The following is a 20,063-nucleotide window of genomic DNA, read 5'->3' on the forward strand; positions in this document are numbered from 1 at the left end:
AACAGCAAGTGAGGACGCATCTCGCAGGCAGCTGATCCCAGGCCTGTGTGGTCGCTTCTGTGTTAAGGTAAAACCTGCTTTTCCTAATTACAGTAACTGTATTATTATTATCATTATTGCTCATTTATAAAAATGTCTATGGTATGATTATTGTGCGTTGGTTACATTCGCAGCTGCGCTTGTCTCGTGTGTGGGTGCGTCACTCTTTGAGTACTGACCAGGGTGCTGACTGGTGTGATAATGTTGCATTTGCTTACTATAATAATGTTAGACTCAATGTGTTTGGTCGTGGACTTGTTGTTCGGTATTGGTTCATCTGTGTGTGTTTATGTGTAAATAGGACTGTTGTGTGTGAATTTTAGTGTTGGATCAGAGGGGTTAATCTGAGCACGTGTATTTCAATATGTGCGTCTTCATCATGCATGCAGACCTGTGTGGTGTGGACTATGTGTGGTTCTGTAACGTTACTCATACCTATAGCCTATGTCAGCAAGCGTCACAGTAAAGTCCTCCCTGTGAGGCACGCGCAGCGCTGCTGACCCCCCCCACCCCCCCAAAGGACAGTGAATTCCATGACCACAACACTAGAGGGAGTTCCACAACTCATGTTCAACCCAGATTCGGCTCAAACAAGGGACTAAACACGTTTCGCAATTATGCCACAACAATGTGGAACGCCCTACCCACAGCCGTAAAATAATGTGAATCCCTACCCTCCTTCAAAACCGCTCTCAAAGAGCACCTACAAGGATGCAGACCAGAAATAGACTTTCGTCTTGTTCACATCAGGGTTGCAATTAGAAACTGGCCCCGGTAAATGTCCAAACCCCCCGCCCCCACCCAACCCCCTCCAATGTACAGTTTCTTCCCCTTCGAATGTATATATTTTTTTTATGATCTCTTTCTTGTAAACAGTACTGTATATTTGTATGTCTTGCATGTCATAAATGTCTTGATGAAACAGTACTGTATATTTGTATGTCATGTATGTCATAAATGTCTTGATGAATTGAAAATGGGGGACCCTGATGTAAACAAGACAAAAGTATTTTTCTGGTCTGCTCCCCTTAACAATTGTTTGTATTGAGCCGTACTGTATTGTACCCATTCTGCAATCTGTTAAAGGGGCTATGTACTGCTATTCCTAGCACTATTTGGGCAACTTTACACAATTCCTGTTAGTCTATTGAAGACATCTGTACGTTTAAAAAAAAAAAAATGCATTGTTTTATATTTCTAATCAAGTACTCAAAACCATCATTTTCCAGCTTCAAGATTTCAAGCTGTTATGGCCTGGCTCCGCCCAAGTTCAAGTTCTTTAGTTCAAGTTCTTTAATAGTTGTCATACAGAAGTACAGAATACTTTCATACAAAATGCTTCTTACTGTTACGCTCCAGAGACTGTGCTAGACAAGATAGTATCAAATAACATAATAACATAATATAGCATGAATTTAGAAGAAGAAAATGAGGTCACAGTGTTCGGTATAGACATATGTACAATGTTCTGAGTTACCATATAATATACAATACACAATACTATGCAGTGTACTAATGTACAGTACTATCTAGTGCAAAGCAGAAATGGGATGAGGTACAATTTTAGGTACAATTTACAGTAAGGTGTACGAGTTGTAGTGCAATCCTTCATCCATAAATATAAAGTGTGGGGAGTGGGTGCTACAGTGTGTTTGTTTAAAGTGGGTGTGTGCTATAAAGTGTGTGGAGTGGGTGCTACAGTGTGTTTGTTTAAAGTGAGTGTGTGCGTGTGGATGTGTGTGCTATGTGCGTTTGGTGGTTGTTGTTGTGTAGTGTTCATTCATTGTTCGTTTAGCAGCCTGATGGCCTGGGGATAGAAGTTACTTCTGAGTCTTTCTGTGCTCGCCTTGAGACTCCGGTATCGCTTGCCTGACCGCAGCAGTTCAAAGAGGCAGTTGTTCGGGTGACTGGAGTCTTTAATGATTCTCTTAGCCTTGCCCTTGCAACGCTTGTAGTAAATGTTCTGGAGGGTGGGGAGCCCCCCTCCAATTGTGCGTTCGGCTGAACGTGTCACTCTTTGTAGTCTGCTTTGGTCTTGTGCAGTGCTATTCCCAAACCAGGAGGTGATGTTGCCGGTCAAGATGCTCTCTATTGTACATGAGTAGAAGTTCTTAAGGATCTTCTGGCTGACTTGGAACTTCCTTAGGCGCCTGAGGAAGTAGAGGCGTTGTCGTGCCTTCTTCACCACACTGTTAATGTGTGTGGTCCATGTCAAGTCCTCGGATATGTAGGCTCCGAGGTACTTGAAGCTGTTGACTCTCTCAACCGGTGCCCCGTCGATGCTGAGGGGGCTGTAGTCCTTGACCCCCGACCTCCTGAAGTCCACAATCATCTCCTTTGTTTTGCTGACGTTCAGGGAGAGGCTGTTTTCCTGGCACCATCCCGCCAGGACCTTGACCTCTTCCAGGTAGGCCCTCTCGTCGTTGGCAGAGATCAGGCCCACCACCACTGTGTCGTCAGCAAATTTGACGATTGTATTGCTACTCCGCTGAGCCACACAGTCGTGTGTGTACAGGGAGTAGAGGAGGGGACTCAGAACACAGCCCTGGGGGGCCCCTATGTTGAGGGTGATGGATGAGGAGGTGCAGTTGCCTGCTCTCACCACCTGGGGTCTGCCAGTCAGGAAGTCCAAGACCCACTGGCAGAGGTCATAAGCACTTTGAGTGACAGTCAGCCCACACAGTCTGCTGAGAGAGACTGAGAGAGATAGAGAGAGAGAGAGAGAGAGAGAGAGAGAGAGATAGGGGAGAGAGAGAGAGAGAGAGAGAGAGAGAGAGAGAGAGAGAGAGAGAGAGAGAGAGAGAGAGAGAGAGAGAGAGAGAGAGAGAGAGAGAGAGAGGGGGTGGGAGAGAGAGAGAGAGAGAGCTTCTTCCAGAGCGAAACCCGACACCTCTGCACACACTCGGAGAGTCGGAGGGAGTGAGAGAGAGAGAGAGGGGGGGGGTGGAAGAGAGAGAGAGAGAGAGAGAGAGAGAGAGAGAGAGCTTCTTCCAGAGCGAAACCCGACACCTCTGCACACACTCGGAGAGTCGGAGGGAGAGAGAGAGAGAGGGGGGGGGAGAGAGAGAGAGAGAGAGAGAGAGAGAGAGAGAGAGCTTCTTCCAGAGCGAAACCCGACACCTCTGCAGTGCACACACTCCGGAGGGAGTGCCGCGTGTGCCGCAGCAGGTCCCCCCCCCCCCCCCCCAAGTGCCCCCTCTCTCCCTCTCTCCCTCCAGAGCGCACGCAGAGGCGGCCGGCCCCACTCCGCCTCGCTGCATGAGGAAGTGGCTTCCACTCGCTGTCTAGTCTAGGTAGAATGGGGGCGGGCATTAGCTCCAACCACAGAGCCAATCACATCACTGTGCGCTACCCAGCGGCCGTATGACGTATATCAGCCGTTCAAATCAAAATGGCCTGATTTACTGGAGGAGGAAAGGGGCTGAGCTGAATCAGAGCAATCCGACAATATGGTATTTAGACACTAAAACACATTGATACGAACTCCTATTACTATAATACAATGCTAGAGACTGAAAAATGACATTTATAGTACATGTCACCTTTAATACATTTTTCAATCAATCAATCAATCAATCAAATCAAATCAAATCAAATCAAATTTATTTGTAAGGCCCGACAACACACGTTAATGTCCCCATGGGCCGGACACGTCTTCTTTAAACAAGTCAAGAAGAAACATCACAATAAGTCAAGAACAAAACAAGGACACCATAAAGTCAATAATAAAAAATTAAAAAAAGCTAAATAAATGCAACACTCCCAGACATACCCCACGCAAAGGTAAGGAAAAACTCACTAAAACCTAGCAATAGGAAAAAATGCACCACAGGCAATGTGGAGGAGAGAAACCGTAGAAGGGCCATTCAAGGGGGGATCTCCCTTCTTAGATGTCGGTGATAGTAGTGTTGCAGTAAAAACAGGCGAACAGTTGGTAAGCATGCACTCATGTGTGTAGTGAAACACAGATAAGTGCATGCGATAGCAACTGAACATTTTGAAAGATTAAAGATAGAGCTGATAGCGATAGCAACTGAACATTTTGAAAGATTAAAGATAGAGCTGATAGCGGATCTATTTGAGGCAAAGGGGCGGCGCAAGGAGGGTCGCGTCCTCCCGGTCTTCATCATGGGCGTCGGGACGTCCAACACTCCGGTCATCACTACGAGACAGCCAGAGACAGGGAGACAGGGGGCGGCGCAGAGAGGGTTGCATCCTCCCGGTCATCATCACAGGACGTCCAACACTCCGGTCATCACTACGAGACAGCCGGAGACAGGGAGACAGGGGGGGGGGGGGGGGGCGCAGAGAGGGTTGCATCTTCCCGGTCTTCATCACGGGACGTCCAACACTCCGGTCATCACTCCGGGACAGCCACTCACAGGGAGTCAGGGAGACAGGGAGACGGGACAGGCGTTAGACAGCTCACGTGATTGTGATGGGCGGACATAGCAATAGATACAAGTGGTAAGCATATATGTGAATAGAATAGATATATGTAGTAAGCATATTATGTGAATAGAATAGAAGTACTTAACCCAGTAATGAAACCATGTTGACAGACCACGGACAAAAGACGATAAGAAGCTGATCCATGGCCTCGGTGGTGCAAGTAGAACAGTCACTGCAATCTTGGCCAAGACACAGAGACATCCACCACCTTGTTCAGCACTACGAGACAAGCACTCAGAGAGTTGGGGGGGGGGGGGGGGGGGGCTTAGAGAGTTCCCATGTTTGTAGTGGGTGGAGATGGAGCAATAAATACATGTAGTGAGCATATGCATACATGGTGACAGTAGAATCATAGTATATAAGAAAATTGTGAAATTGAGTAATAGATAGAACTACTGCAGGCGTATGGATACAGGATGAGATACAAGACAATAGCTCAGGGCCGTATGCCCCGTGGGGGCAGGAGAAGCCACCCAGAAGGCTCAGCACCGCAGGCCACACAGAAGACGGTATGAAGCTGCTCCATGGGACCGGTTGAGACAGAGACAGAGGTTAAAAAGGTTCTCCCATGTCTGCAGAAAAGCAGACATGGGAGCAAATAGACATCCTAACTAAACTAGACAGATTAATCTAAGGGTCAGTTCCCGACCAGGTGAGATCAGGGTAGGTTGAAGGAGAGAGAGAAAAGATAGGTCTTAAGCAGGGATTTAAAAGATTCGACAGAGCAGGCGCCCCTGACGACGGCAGGTCATTTGTTCCACAGGTAGGGAGCGTGGTAGACAAAGGCTCTGTGGCCGGCGGATTTCTTTTTAACCCTAGGAATCGATAGAAGCCCCGCATTTGGTGAACGCAGAGCACGAGCGGGCGAGTATCGAGAGATGAGATCGGATAGATAGAGTGGTGCAAGCCCAATCAATCAGCAAGCATGCACAGAAAGCTGAGTAGGTATTGGTATGTCTTGAAATAATACAAGCTGTCGACTTGGAAGTCATTGTAAATATTAATGTGTGTTTTTTTGGCAATTTGCATATTCATAGATCCTTGCATTCCCAGTCAGGGTAAAGGTGCTAAAAAAAACACATTTACCATATACAAATTCATATTACATTTTTAAGGATTTCAAATACATCTGGAGGGGATCTTTAAAGGTAGAATATGTAATCCTGTCAAACAAAGACCTCAAGGCAAAGAGCCCGGCCCTGTTTCTTGTACCTGGATAACTGAGTTAGCCGGATAACTTTAACTGGATAACTGGGTTAGCCGGACTTTCCGGTTTCATGTACGTGGATTTTCCAAATCACCATGACAACATATCCAAAAGTTTGAGCCTGGTCGAAAGCAGAGTTCAAGTTCAACTTAGCCTGAACCATCGCCACGCCCCCGCAAAGAAGTGACGGCCCGTTTCCTGAAACTATTCCCACAGTCTACGATCTGCATTATACCATTCTGAATTACGTTCTTGTGCTCCATTCTTCCAGAGGGGGCTTTTGAAATGTAAAATAGACCCAAAATGCTGATACTAAATTCACTTTGTCCTAAATAATGCATGTTATATATACCGTGGCGACGGTGGCGCTCGCTCGTGCGATGTACACATTATGTGGTTATTTCAATTGTAACTGGGATTAAGATGTCTGATGAGATGCGCTGTTTGACGGATTTGAGAAATTGAATGAGCCGTTGACGTCACATTAATGAATGAGGATAAAGAGATAAACTTCATTCATAACAAAGGATATTCTAAACACGGGTCTCTCGTTCATTAATGTATAAACAATGAATTTATCCCATCTGGCACAGTGGTCCAGTGGTAGTGCTCAAGCCTGCCAACCCAGCGACCTGGGTTCAAATCCCGGTCTTTCCAATATGATTTTTTTGAATATAATATTAATGATTATACGCCAAAGTAGCCTGGTTTTAAGTTAAAATATTATAAATCTACATGCATTGAGGATGTCATTCTTTATATAGCTCTCAACGTGCACCAAATTTAATTATTCCTATATTGCAAAAAGAAGGAGACGACTAGGGTCTTGAACCCCGGTCGTCTGTGTGAAAGTCAAAAGAACAACCCATTAGACCACATTGGAGATAAGTTAAAGATTGACTATACATCAATCAATGGGTAAGAGAGCCGTATCGTAATTCTGTATAACAGTTAACTAATTATTTTCGCTAGCAAGATCTCATTTGATTATTCAATCCAGCAGGCAAGTTTAAGGAAATATAATCTGATTGATTGAGGTAATGAGGGACTTAAAATTAGCCTATAGATAACGCATTTAACTTGTCGGCGAGGCGATTGAGCCGTACTGCAATATGTTAATAAAGTTTTAAATCAATTAATCAATCAATGCCGCTAGAGAATCAGGATTTCTGCGATCGACACCTGCTGTCTTCTCAGCTGAGGCGGGCGCGCGCACTGATCCTGAGAATCAAGTCTGGCTTGAGTTAACGAGACTGAATCCACCTTCTTGGAACAGGAAAATCCCGGCTTCAAACATCGGGTTAACTGAAGCTGGATAATGACATCTTGATCGACTTAGTTGAACCACGTACAAGAAACAGGGCCCTGGCACTTTGTTTACATTTTTTGTTTTGGTCTTATGTGTGGGTTGGAGTTGGGTGGGGATAGGGGAGGGGTTGCTATTCAAGAATCAAGAATCAAGAATCAAGAGGTTTATTTGTCACATACATACCAGGGCATACAGTGAAATGCGGGTGGTCATGCCCACATTGATTGTGCAAAATACAATAATAAAATAGGCGTAGAAAAAATTAAATAGATAAGACACAAGATATGCATGGTAAAAAAGACATGCTAGGTTCCTGAGCAACTGGTTCTTATATACACTACTATATGCAATATACAATTTACAGTGTTAACTCTTAATGTATCTAAACTATACAGTACCTCCTTCTTTTAAAGTGTTTCTAAAGATTCTATTTTTTAAAATGACATTTTGTTTAAAGTGATTGTTTTAGCGGTTGCCGTGTGTGTGTGTGTGTGTGTGTGTGTGTGTGTGTGTGTGTGTGTGTGTGTGTGTGTGTGTGTGTGTGTGTGTGTGTGTGTGTGTGTGTGTGTGTGTGTGTGTGTGTGTGTGTGTGTGTGTGTGTGTGTGTGTGCTCATGTGTAATTGTGAGTGGAGAGTTCAGTGTTCAGTGTTCTGATGGCCTGGTAGAAGAAACTGAGTCGGAGTCTCTCTGTTCTTGCAGCGTGTGACCGTAGGCGCTTGCCTGACCGCAGCAGCTTAAACAGGCTGTTGTTGGGGTGGTGAGGGTCTTTCATAATTCTGCAGGCTCTGGATTTGCACCTCCTGTTATATAAGTCCTGCAGGGGTGGTAGTGCAATACCCGTAGTACGCTCAGCTGAGCGCACCACTCTCTGGAGTGCCTTCCTGTCCTGTGCCATGCTGTTTCCAAACCAGGCAGTGATGTTTCCAGTCAGAATGCTCTCTACAGCCCCGGAGTAGAAGGAGTGGAGTATCTTCCCCGATACTCTGAACTTCCTTAGCTGTCTCAGGTGATGTGTTTCGCCTTTTTCACCACAGAATCTATGTGTGTAGACCATGTCAGGTCCTCTGTGATGTGGACTCCCAGGTACTTGAAACTGCTCACCCTGTCCACGATAGCCCCGTTTATCCACAACGGCGTGTGTGTCCCCTGCTGTATTCTCCTAAAATCCACGATCAGCTCTTTGGTTGCTGGTCACATCTCATGCTCTGCCAGGAGAGGTCTGGAGCTATTAACAGTATAATAAGTTACTAAACTCCAACAACCCACACATCAGACCAAAACAAAACAACAAAGTGTCAAGTGGGGATCTTTTGCCTAGAGGTTGCTGTTTGACAGCATTAGATTCTAGATTTGTATTATTATCTATTATCCAAGAATGCCATATATACATTTATTTTAATAATTGCACATTATATTTAATACTTGTACATTATATTTAATAATTGTACATTATATCTGAAAGCAAATTGAAAGCAAATAGCAAAACTACACTAGACTGTTGGAACGTTCAGTTGCATCACACAACCACTAGGTGGTAGCATTGGATCACGAATAAAGTTTAGCAACCGGTCAAGATGAAAAGTGTCACTGTAATCGTGTTGATGTTGTTGATAATGATGATGACGACGACGATGTAGTAATTAAAAAGTGAAACATTACTGACGGAATATTTTCTAAGTTCTAATGCTTAAAATTCGAATGCGTCCAGTCGATGCGTGTGAAATGTGACTCCTCAGCAGTCAGAGAACGCAGTCAGTGTCCAAGCAACGACGCACGCGTCAAATAACATTGAGCGCAACGGCGTGGTAATGAATGGTCAATTTGCCGGTCTCGTTATTATTAGGGGGGTCAAAATAATGTTTGGACGCGCTCCAAGATTCCATCTAAAGTTGGCCCAGGATCCTACAATGTTGTCCAAAACAAATATAAGAAAGCAGGTAGGTAAAGGTAGTGTAGGTATAGGTAGGATTGATTGATTGAAAACTGTATTAACAGATTGCAGAATGGGTACAATATAGTACAGCTCAATACACACAATTGTTAAGGGGATGCAGACCAGAGAAAGACTTTCGTCTTGTTTACATCAGGGTCCCCCATTTTCAATTCATCAGGACATATATGACATACATGACATACAGATAGACCAGGGGCGTTTTTAGGGTTAGAAAACATTGGGGGCTTCAGCCCAGGGGGGTGGAGGGGGGTTTCCCCCCCCCCCCCTTTTTTTCTTTTTTTTTTTAAACACAGTAATACGCAATTTTAGAGTAATTAGAGATGAATACTGAAGAACTAGAATCATTAGAGGTTCTCAAAATGAGGTCCATGTCCATGAGAGGGATCTGGGCAGTCCCCATAGAAAATTCAAAGTTAACAGGACCAAATCATCAGTTTCTTATTTATTTATTTAACCTTTATTTAGCCAGATAAAACATTGATCTGGTCCAAGAGGCCCCAACAGGAGTACAAATATACATATATACACATATATATATACATATACTGTACATACATACACACATATACACCAATAACAAAATAAAAACAGTTAAGAATCATACACATAAGCAAATAAACAAACAAACAAACATATGCACAGCCTATGTACAAAAGAAATAAACAGTTCATCTCTAGTCTTTACAGTTTTCTTCAATTGCATAAACACTCAAATCAAAAGTATTACACAATTATCAAAACATTACACTCAAGGAGCAAAACATAGGCCCAGATTTGCACCTCTATAAGCACAATGTCAGCCTCACACTTTTTGCAAAACAATACACAGAGCAAAAAAGTATCTTGCCAGATCCAGCTAGGCAAAGAGATAATGTCTAGTATTTTCTGTACTCTATTTAAATTTTTTCAAATTTGTTTTTGTTTTACTGTAATTTTAACCTGTAGGCCTACTGGATACAGTATTTTATGTTTGTCTGATATTTGCTGAGCTTACAGTGTTATGCACATAGTAGCATGAAAACTGGGACATGTTTTGTTGTGATTCTCCATGTTGAAATGTTGACTGATTTGGTTATATGGCGAGAAAATTTATATTTTCATCAGTCTGCATCATTGATTTGGGTATATGGAGAGAAAATGTTTTTTTTCCAGCAGTCTGCATCATTGATTTGGGTATATGTAGATAAATAAATTATATTTTCATCAGTCTACAGCATTGGTCTTGTGTAGTGTTTGGTGAATTTATTGTATATTTGCACATTCTCTGCGTACTTCACTTACAGTACTCTAATCACTGAGAAGTAGAATAGCTAAATGTGTTTTAGGTTAAGCACAGCAGTGTGAGTAACTGGTTCAAACAGAATTAAGTCATATAAAACGTGTGTTTCATATAGTAACAAAATGTAGTTTTTTTTAAATTAGTGTATGGTTTTGACAAGTGTTTAATTTAGCAAAGGATCTGAGGTGTTCTGATAATTGTGTGTGTGGTTGTGCTAATTGTGTGTTTTGAAATACCGGGCCCCGTTTTAAAAATCATGCTTAAGCAATCGAAAAAAAAAGTCTCATAAAAAAGATATTAGATTTTTGGGTATTTTCCTGCCTTTGGTCCGCTTTGCATTCACATCTCAAATGCAGGGTTCACTTGCAAGAGTGAATGAGCTTTCACACCACCCCAAACCAACCGGACTATCCGAGGAAATGAACCAGGGTTCGATTAAAGCTTATTATAGTTTATCACAGTATCATGAGCATGTCTTTGTCAGTGGACACTGGACATGGGTATGGAGGCTCCAGGTGCTGCTGCGTTAAAGTGCACATCTTCAATACCTATCTGTACTATTTAAAAGCACAGTGCAGGACACACTCAAAGGTTATCGCACCTCAGAGATGGCAGTGGACATGTATGACAGGACAAAGGCCATATGTAATGGCATCTTGTGGCACAAGCTCAGACCTCAGCTCAGGAGATCAGCTGAGACAGAGACTGTTCTATCCAGAGCTTGAGAGCAGGTTCTCATGAGTTGGATAACAACTTATGAGAGGCATACACAGGCATGTTATCCAGCCTCAGACCAGTTTCTCTCAGTGGAATTGCTGCAACCCCTCGCCACACATTACAATATCCAACTATTGCCAGAGGAGATCACAGTTGCAAAGTGTTTCCTGGTCAGGACAGGCAGAGATGCAGTCCCTACTATCCAAAGTGTCTTTTCCCTCCTGGATGATAATAATAATAATAATAATAATAATAATAATAATAATAATAATAATAATAATAATAATAATAATAATAATAATAATAATAATAATATAATAATAATAATAATAATAATGCATTTGATTTATAATGCGCCTTTCAGGATACAAAAAAAAAAGTCCACAAATCGGTGAATGAAAGAATTATAGGATCAAATGAAAACTACTTACTAAAAATGGATTAAAAGTACTTAAAACCAAAAAAAAATACCAAACACTAACAAACATTCAGCACAGACAATGGGGATGCTGACATCTAAAAAAAAAAAAAAAAGTAACAAAAAAAAGTAAAAAAAAAAAAAAAAAATGTAAACAATTTTTTTTATTTTATTTTTTTTAAGGTCCGGGGCTAGGAGAAAAACATCCGGGGCTAAAGCCCCGGAAGCCCAGGGCTAACGACGCCACTGAGATAGACAGTACTGCTACATCTATACATTTATGTCGTACCAGATTTGCAAATACAGTACTGTTTGTGATACAAAAAGAGTCCAGAAAAGGGGGTATATACATTTGACGTAAAAACTGTACATTGGAGGAGGTTGGGTGGGGTTGTGTGTGGGGGGGGGGGGGGGGGGGCATTGGGTAGGGAGGGGTTGGGGGGGGGGGGGGGGAAACACTGTACAACTGTACAAGCAAAACTGTACATTGGGATATTGACAATCATGCTAGGTCATTTACATTGGAGGGGGTTGGGGGAGGGGGGGGGGCACTGTACAAGGAGTCTTGATATCAGCTGGCCTGTGTTGATAAATGAAAGCGCGTGCCTCAGTGCTCTGTAGGCCAGTAAGGAATGTTTCGAATATTGGAAGAAAGATAACTACACAAAAATTCCGTGCAAGGCCTCTATTGCTGTTTGGGAAGTTTCTAAATGCAAAAAAAACGGGTACACTACAAAATATTTGCAGGAATGAAAGTTGAAGTTATGTGTGCTCGAATCTTCAACTAGGGGGACACTTTTCATTTAGTCTTGCTGTGCTATAGCCTATAGGCCTATATAGTCATATTTCTATGAATGAGCACTATACCTCTGGAATGAAGTCATAAGGCCTGGGCCCTGTTCCTCGTACCTGGCTAACTGAGTTAGCCGGATAATTTTCAGGATAACTTGACTTAAGCCAGACCTTTCCGTTCCTTGACGTGCGATTGTCTAAATCACTATGGCAACAGATCAAAAGGTTTGAATGAATGAATGAATGAATGAATGAAAACTTTATTTAACAGATTGCAGAATGGGTACAATACAGTACGGCTCAATACATACAATTGTTAAGGGGATGCAGACCTGAGAAAGACGTTTGTCTTGTTTCCATCAGGGTCCCCCATTTTCAATTCATATAGACATTTATGACATACACAACATACATGACATGTATGGCATAGGGACATATAGGTATTTAGTACTGATACATTTGTGACATAAACGGTATTCAAATATACAGTACTGTTACCCCTAGATCCTGACAGAGTATATACATATGATGGGGAGGGGACTGTACATTAGGAGGGGGTGGGTGGGTGGGAGAGAAATATACATACGGCGGGGAGGGAATATATACATGCGGTGGGGAGGAGACTGTCTATTAGGAGGTGGTGGGGGTTTTGGGCATTTACGGTGGCCAGTTTCGAATTGCAGCCTCCCGTAGGTAGGGTTGGGCATCGTTTGGATTTGAACGATTCCGGTTCCGATTCCGATTCTCCATATCGATTCCTGTTCTAAACGATTCTCGATTCCGATTCTTTGAGGTGCAGGTCAAAACAGGTCACAGCTTATTTCGAAGGAGATTTTTTATTTTTTTTTTATTTCAAAAAGAAAATCATACTATTCACATTTTCAGTTGACTTGATACAGTTTAATTTGGTTGCTGTACTGTAACTAGGGTATTAATTAACAAAGTAAAAAAAAAAAAAAAAAAAAAAAATCGAAATTTAGAATCGAAATTCAAATATGTTACTTCCGGTTCCAGAACCGGAAGTTAGGAACCGGTTCCTATTAGAACCGGTTTTCGGTGCCCAACCCTACCCGTAGGTGCTCTTAAAGAGCGGTTTTGAATGTGGGCAGGGATTCACATTCCTTTACAGCTTTGGGAAGGGCATTCCACATTGTTGTGGCATAATTGCGAAACGTGTTTAGTCCCTTGTTTGAGCCGAATCTGGGTTTAACATGATTTGTTGAGCTTCCTCTGGTGTAGTGGTTGTGGTATTCACTGACCTTTGGGAAGTATTTTGACATGTACATGGGCACCCCGGTCGTATAGTGTATCTTGTAGACCAGGCCCATTGCAAGTTGCTGTACTCTGTCGTCTACTCTAAGCCATCCTAGGTTGTCAAAGTGGGCAGGGGTGAGGTGGGTTCTGGGGTTCAGGTCAAGTAGTAGTCTGACCAGTTTGTTTTGTGATGTTTGTAATTTTGTTTTAAGCGCCTTTGAGGTGCTTGGAATTTGGAGGGGATGTTGTCATGGCCAGTGGCCTTGTTCGGTTGGAGGGTGCTCAGTTTTTTGAGTACCTCATCTGTAGTTACCATTTCCAGTTTGAAGTCGTCTTTGTGGACGCCTAGGTTCTTGTAGTATGCTACTATATGATGAATTGAAAATGGGGGACCCTGATGGAAACAAGACGAAAGTCTTTCTCAGGTCTGCATCCTCTTAACAATTGTATGTATTGAGCTGTACTGTACTGTACCCATTCTGCAATCTGTTAATAAACTTTTCAATCAATCAATCAATCAATCTATGTGTTCTACCCCATAATGCCCTGAGTGGGAGGGTAGTTTGTTTACCAGTGTTGTGGCTATGTTTGTGAAGAAGTGTTTAAGTAATTGGCTACATCCAGCTTGTCTGTGATGAGCGTGTTGTCTGTCTTTATGTTTATGTTTGAGAACCTGGTTTTAAGTTTTTTACTGCAGCCTAGTTGATTATTGAGTAATTTCCAAAGTTCACATGGTTTATTTTTGTTTTCCTCAGTTTTGTCATTGATGACAATTTTTTTTAGCAGTTTTGATCATGGAGTTTACGTCATTTCTTAGTCTGTTTCTTTCTAGTTTGAGTTCAGTCATGTGGGCTTGGAGTTCACTGCTTGTGCTTTTGGTAAGCTTTGACTGACTTTTACGAAACTCAGAGCATTTTTTGTCTCTGGCTTTCATAGCGGTCAGTATTTCAGTGTGCATCCACGGCTCAGCGTGATTTTTTACCCTGGTGGTTCAAAATTTGGTTTTGAAGCCAAGCCATGTTTCTTCAACCAGTGTACCATTGAGCTCATCTGACCAATCCAGGCTCTCCAGTTCGAGGTTAAAGGCCTCGCTAGAGTAGGTTTTGAGGTCTCTAGATGTGACTGTTTTGTGACAGCCAGCCTTTTGCTTTAGCTTTTTGCGGGTACAGAATATCATATAATGATCACTTAACCCGCATGCTATAACCCCTTTATTGGAGATCTTGGACTTGTCAGAGGTCAGGATGAGGTCAATGGTAGTCTGAGTTGAATCACACACTCTTGTGGGTTGGGTGATTAGCTGGCTGAGGCCGTGTAGATCACAAAACCTACTGAAGGCCTTGAAGACGGGTGCTGCTTTACGTAGCATGTCCGTGTTCCAGTCCCTAATACGAATTTTTTTCTACGCCCTCCACCCCAGCTAAACACCCATCAAGTGTGTCATAGAAGCCACTGTGTTCTGGCAGTCTATAGATTGTGCCTACTAGTACTGATTTCGCCCTTTCAAATAAGATTTCAATCCAAACAGTTTCAATCTCGTCATGGTTAAGGTCAGTACGGTTGATGAATTTGGTATCTTTGTGAATATACACACAGACGCCACCTCCATACTGGTTTCTATCCCTCCTGACTATTGAATAGTTCTCGATTTCAATCTCTGGATCCTGTACAGATAAGTCTAGTTTTGTTTCTGTGAAACACAATATGTTAGCCTTACAGTTTAAAAACAAATGTCTGATTTCAGCCAGTTTGGGTCTCAGGCTGTTTGTGTTTAGGTGAAATATATGAAGTCCATTTGTGTTCGTTATTTCGTTTATGTCGTCGAGTTCAAAGTGTTGATAGTCTGTGGTGTCTGGTTGCCCGGGTGGCGGTAGGTGGGGAGGGGGGGATGGGGTCCTGTGTCCATTGTTGTTAGCCCCGTTAGCTTCCTGGGTCCTTTGTACATTGATATTAGCCATGTTAGCTCGCCGGCTAGCTCGCCGGCCATCGGGCGATGCCTCGCTGTTTTGGTCCCGCGACGTGCTGGGCGCCTCGATTGTGAACCCTGGTTCATTCCTTCTCGCTGTGGCCTCTCGTGGGTTCTTTTGTAGAGGTGGTAGAGGAGGAATGTTGCCGTTGATCGTGTCGCCAGCCGCCGCCGCCGTCTGTGTAGGTAGCAGTTGTCTGGTTGTGCTAGCGAAGCTAGCCGCCGCTTCATGGGTCAGCAGTCCTAACTGTTGTCTCTGGTTCCGTGTCATTACGGGTCCAGGGTTCTGGTGTATGTCACCCGACATGAGCAGATATAATAGAAACATTGATTTCCTATTAAACTTGCCAGTCGGGGGTAATTTCTTGCGTTCCGTATTCGCAGTAAGTACTGTGTGGATAGCCGTTGCTCCGAAGGCTGGATGCTTCCTCTCCGTGCCCGTTAACAAATAGAAGTCGCAATGGTGCACAATCGGTGTGCACATCGACAACAAACTGAACGGGTCAAAACACGCAGAGGCACTGTACAAGAAGGGCCAGAGCCGACTCTACTTCCTCAGAAGGCTGAGATCATTCAATGTCTGTACAAGGATGTTGAGGATGTTCTATGAGTCGGTGGTGGCGGGCGCCTTCTTGTACGCTGTAACCTGCTGGGGCAGCGGACTGAGAGCAGTAGCACAAACAGGCTGGATAAGCTGGTCAGGAAGGCCAGTAGCATGGTAGGGGTGGAGCTGGACTCCCTAGGAATAGAATAGAATAGAATAGAATAGATCTTTATTGTCATTGTTACAGTTGTTACAACGAAATTTAAGGGAGGGTGGCGGAGAGGAGGAGCCTTGCTAAACTCCAGGCCATCAGGGAAAACCCCTCCCACCCACTATACACAGACTTGGCTGACAGGAGGAGCATGTTCAGTGCTAGGCTCACACTACCTAAATGCACCACTGAACGGCACAGGAAGTCCTTCATTCCAACAGCCATCAGACTATACAATGCATCACTGTGCCTCAATGCATCACTGAGCACAGAGTGACAGTTACCATCTTCCTGGACTCTTACTTTTGAAACAGCACTGTGTTTCACTACACCTACTGTAGACCTCAGTATATTTTTTATGTATTTATTTACTGTATATTTTATTCCATTTTTATTCTATTTTATTCTATTCTTATCTTAGGCAATTTGATTTGTTTTGTTATTCTTATTCGTGACCTGACCTGTTCTGTCTAAATGTTTAATGTTGAGCGATTTGCAGTGTCAAATTTCCCCCGGGATAATAAAAGTATTTCCATTCTATTCTATTCTATTTAACAATTGTGTGTATTGAGCCGTATTGTATTGTACCCATTCTAAAATCTGTTAATAAAGTTTGTGGATACACTATTTGATGCTGAGAGACAGTTTAGCTGTGTTTTTGTTTACATAACTAGCATTCTAGTGTGTCAGCGACTTCGGGTCATTGAGAAGCGCTATATAAATTAAATGAATTATTATTATTATTATTATTATTATTATTATTATTATTAGAGAGAGAGAGAGAGAGAGAGAGAGAGAGAGAGAGAGAGAGAGAGAGAGAGAGAGAGAGAGAGAGAGAGAGGAACGTTGAAAGGACAAGCAACAGAAGTAGTAGAGGCTAAAGTAAGGTGTGGATTGATGGACTGTTGATGGCTCTAAATAACAGCGTTGTTCTGCACCAGAGCGTTGTTCTGCACACAACCTCAGCCAAGGACGCTGTTGACTTCTCCTACTCATTAACACATGAAGAATGGCTTAATTGAGGGCCAGACCAGCGGGCGTGTGCATTATTTTAAGTGAATATTGTAATATAGCTTGAAGAATAATTACTAATGGCTCTCTTTGTTGGCATGTAAAATGGATGAGCGCCGGCACTCCGTGACTTTTTAAAGTGGAGTGGCATTCATTAGCTATTTCTCGGCCAAATGAAGGAGGGTGGGGGGCCGGGGGGTGGCGTATTAGATCTGCCTAATGCTAATGAACATCGCCTTAAGAGCAGAGTACACACACACATGGTAATGAAGACACACACATACACTCATACACAAACACACACACGCAAACACACACACGCACACACAGGCATGCACACAGGCTAATGAAGAAAAACACACACACACACACAACAGAGGCTAATGACCACACACATATAATGAACATTCCCTGATGAATGTATGTCCACACTTTCTGTTTAAGTAGATATTGTTATACAAAGGTTTATGCATGTAAGTGAATTAGTGATTGTGCAAGTGTGTGTGTGTGTGTGTGTGTGTGTGTGTGTGTGTGTGTGTGTGTGTGTGTGTGTGTGTGTGTGTGTGTGTGTGTGTGTGTGCGTGCGTGCGTGCGTGCGAGCGCGCGCGCGCGCGCGTGTGTGTGTGTGTGTGTCCATAAGTTGGGTGTTAGAGGCCTTCAGATGGCCGGTCTTCCGAAGAGAAGAGCCAAACAATTAGCAAGATATTGTCAGCAATTATTGGCAGCCGGGCAATTTGGAGAAGACGCTGCTATCTGTATCCATGAGCTGTGTGTAGATTTTCAGGTTCATCATCCATGTGTGTTTGTAACTTTGGTTGTCAATTTGGGCACGATTGTATCAGAATAACCCACAATGTACAAGTGCACTGATAATATTTGTGTCCTTTAAACATTGTCTTTATGTGGACATAAATAAAGATTCTAAATGTGTGTGTGTGTGTGTGTGTGTGTGTGTGTACGTAGACAATCTTTCTTACGAGCAAGGCAGAGCCTGATATACTGTCCAACTGTGTGTGTGTGTGTGTGTGTGTGTGTGTGTGCGTGTGTGTGTGTGTGTGTGTGTGTGTGTGTGTGTGTGTGTGTGTGTGAGCGTGCTTCTTCATTACAGACATGCAGGCTATAGTCTGTTTTACCAGCAGTGGATTGTAGTAGGCGGGCCCCAGCGTGAGGTCCCTGGCAGGGGGCAGTTGTTTGCAGAGAACACCCTGGGTGACCTCCTCGTAGCCCAGGGCCTGACCCGGAGACGGGATGGATGGTATGTTGGACTGAAGCAGCCGCCAATGATGGTTACACACTACCTGAAGCCACACGAGTTTGGAAGGAGAGAGGGAGAGGAAAAGAGTCAGAGCTATAGATAGACCGTATATAACAACATTTTAAGAACAGTTTTTATTTATGTTCTGCTTTTGAGTCATGATTTGTTTTTATGATTGTATAACTTGTAACTTATAAGCTGATTGTTTTGAACCTCTAATCTGTTTGGTGTTGTAATGGGAAATATTAAAGGTCTAAACGATGAGCCGTTTACAAATCATTCTGAGTCATTATTAATAATAATAAGAACGTTTATTTCACCGTGGCCACAAATGAAAGGACAGTTTATAGTCAGAGACAATATGTTAACACATTAGCGTCTGGCCATAGACTGACCCAGAGCGCTGTTCAGACATATGTTAAATACACAGTTGTCAGTCATAACATAATATCAGATATGATGATGAAGGTAAACAAAAATGGTTCTCAGTCACTGGGAACAACAACAAAGAAGTTATGGCTGGGGGTATGTCGGAGTCTTCTTAAAGAGACATACACACATTAACCAGTCAAGCTGGTCACACTGAAAGTCACGCTGTATAACATGATGTCTCAACACAGATCTATAAGAACATGATAATATATTCCACGACAACTCCCCCGTTTGATAATTAATCACAATCATTATCACTTCATAAAGACAACAAAAAATATTATCATCCTTAAACCAAAAATAACACAAATAATAATAACTCAGCACAAACTATTTTTATTATCTAAAAACAAAAGGTCCTCTGGATTGACCCTGTGTCACGTGCAAAAGAGAAATAGCCATAACAGCCAACCATCATTAGTGTCTCTTTGCAAATGTCCAGACGATGGTCGAAGGACTCAACAGTACAATGTCCAATCTCTGGTTTTGTCAAGGCCGGAACAGCTGCACCATATCCTCTAACCACCAAGCTGAAAAATAGAATCACAAAAAAAACCAGGAGAGTATCTCGCCAAAAAGAGCATTTCCCATACAAACTTATTCAAAACAAACAATTCCCATAAAACTCTTTCAGTAACGAAGAACAGATAACAGCAAGAAACAAAAACAAAATTTGCAGACTCTTCACAAAGAATGAAATATAATCTCAGGGAAGTCACACATAACCCAAGTTTACCATTGCAATGTACAGCACATTCAAAAACATCTTCATTCTGAACCAAGTTCAGTACATTATTACCTAATATCTCTTAGGATGATACCGTAATATCTGTATGTGTTTGGTTCAACCTTGCCTCATTTATCATCTGTGACAAATCCCGTAACGGTCTCTCCTCCTTCCTCTGCCCGCAGTCCAAACACCCCCCCTCTGCAGTCCATGGCTCTGATACAAGGAGCGGCCCGGTGAATGGCCCAGACTGGGTACCAGGGAACCAAGATGACAGAGGGGGTGTGGAGAGTCACAGCCACGTGACCCCGCAATTGCCATCTCGTCCCCCCGTACAGACGCTATTAAAACAGTGGAAAGTGACCGACCAGGATGACAGAGGCGGTGTTGAAGTGCCACAAACAACTAGTGACACTTTTTATTATGACATCCTGTTCTCCCTGTCACTTGTAAGATATAAAGGATTAAGCATGTTTATTATATATATCTGTTTTAA

Source organism: Notolepis coatsorum (genome assembly GCF_963971535.1).
Source record: "Notolepis coatsorum genome assembly, chromosome: 1".
Lineage (NCBI taxonomy): Eukaryota > Metazoa > Chordata > Actinopteri > Aulopiformes > Paralepididae > Notolepis > Notolepis coatsorum.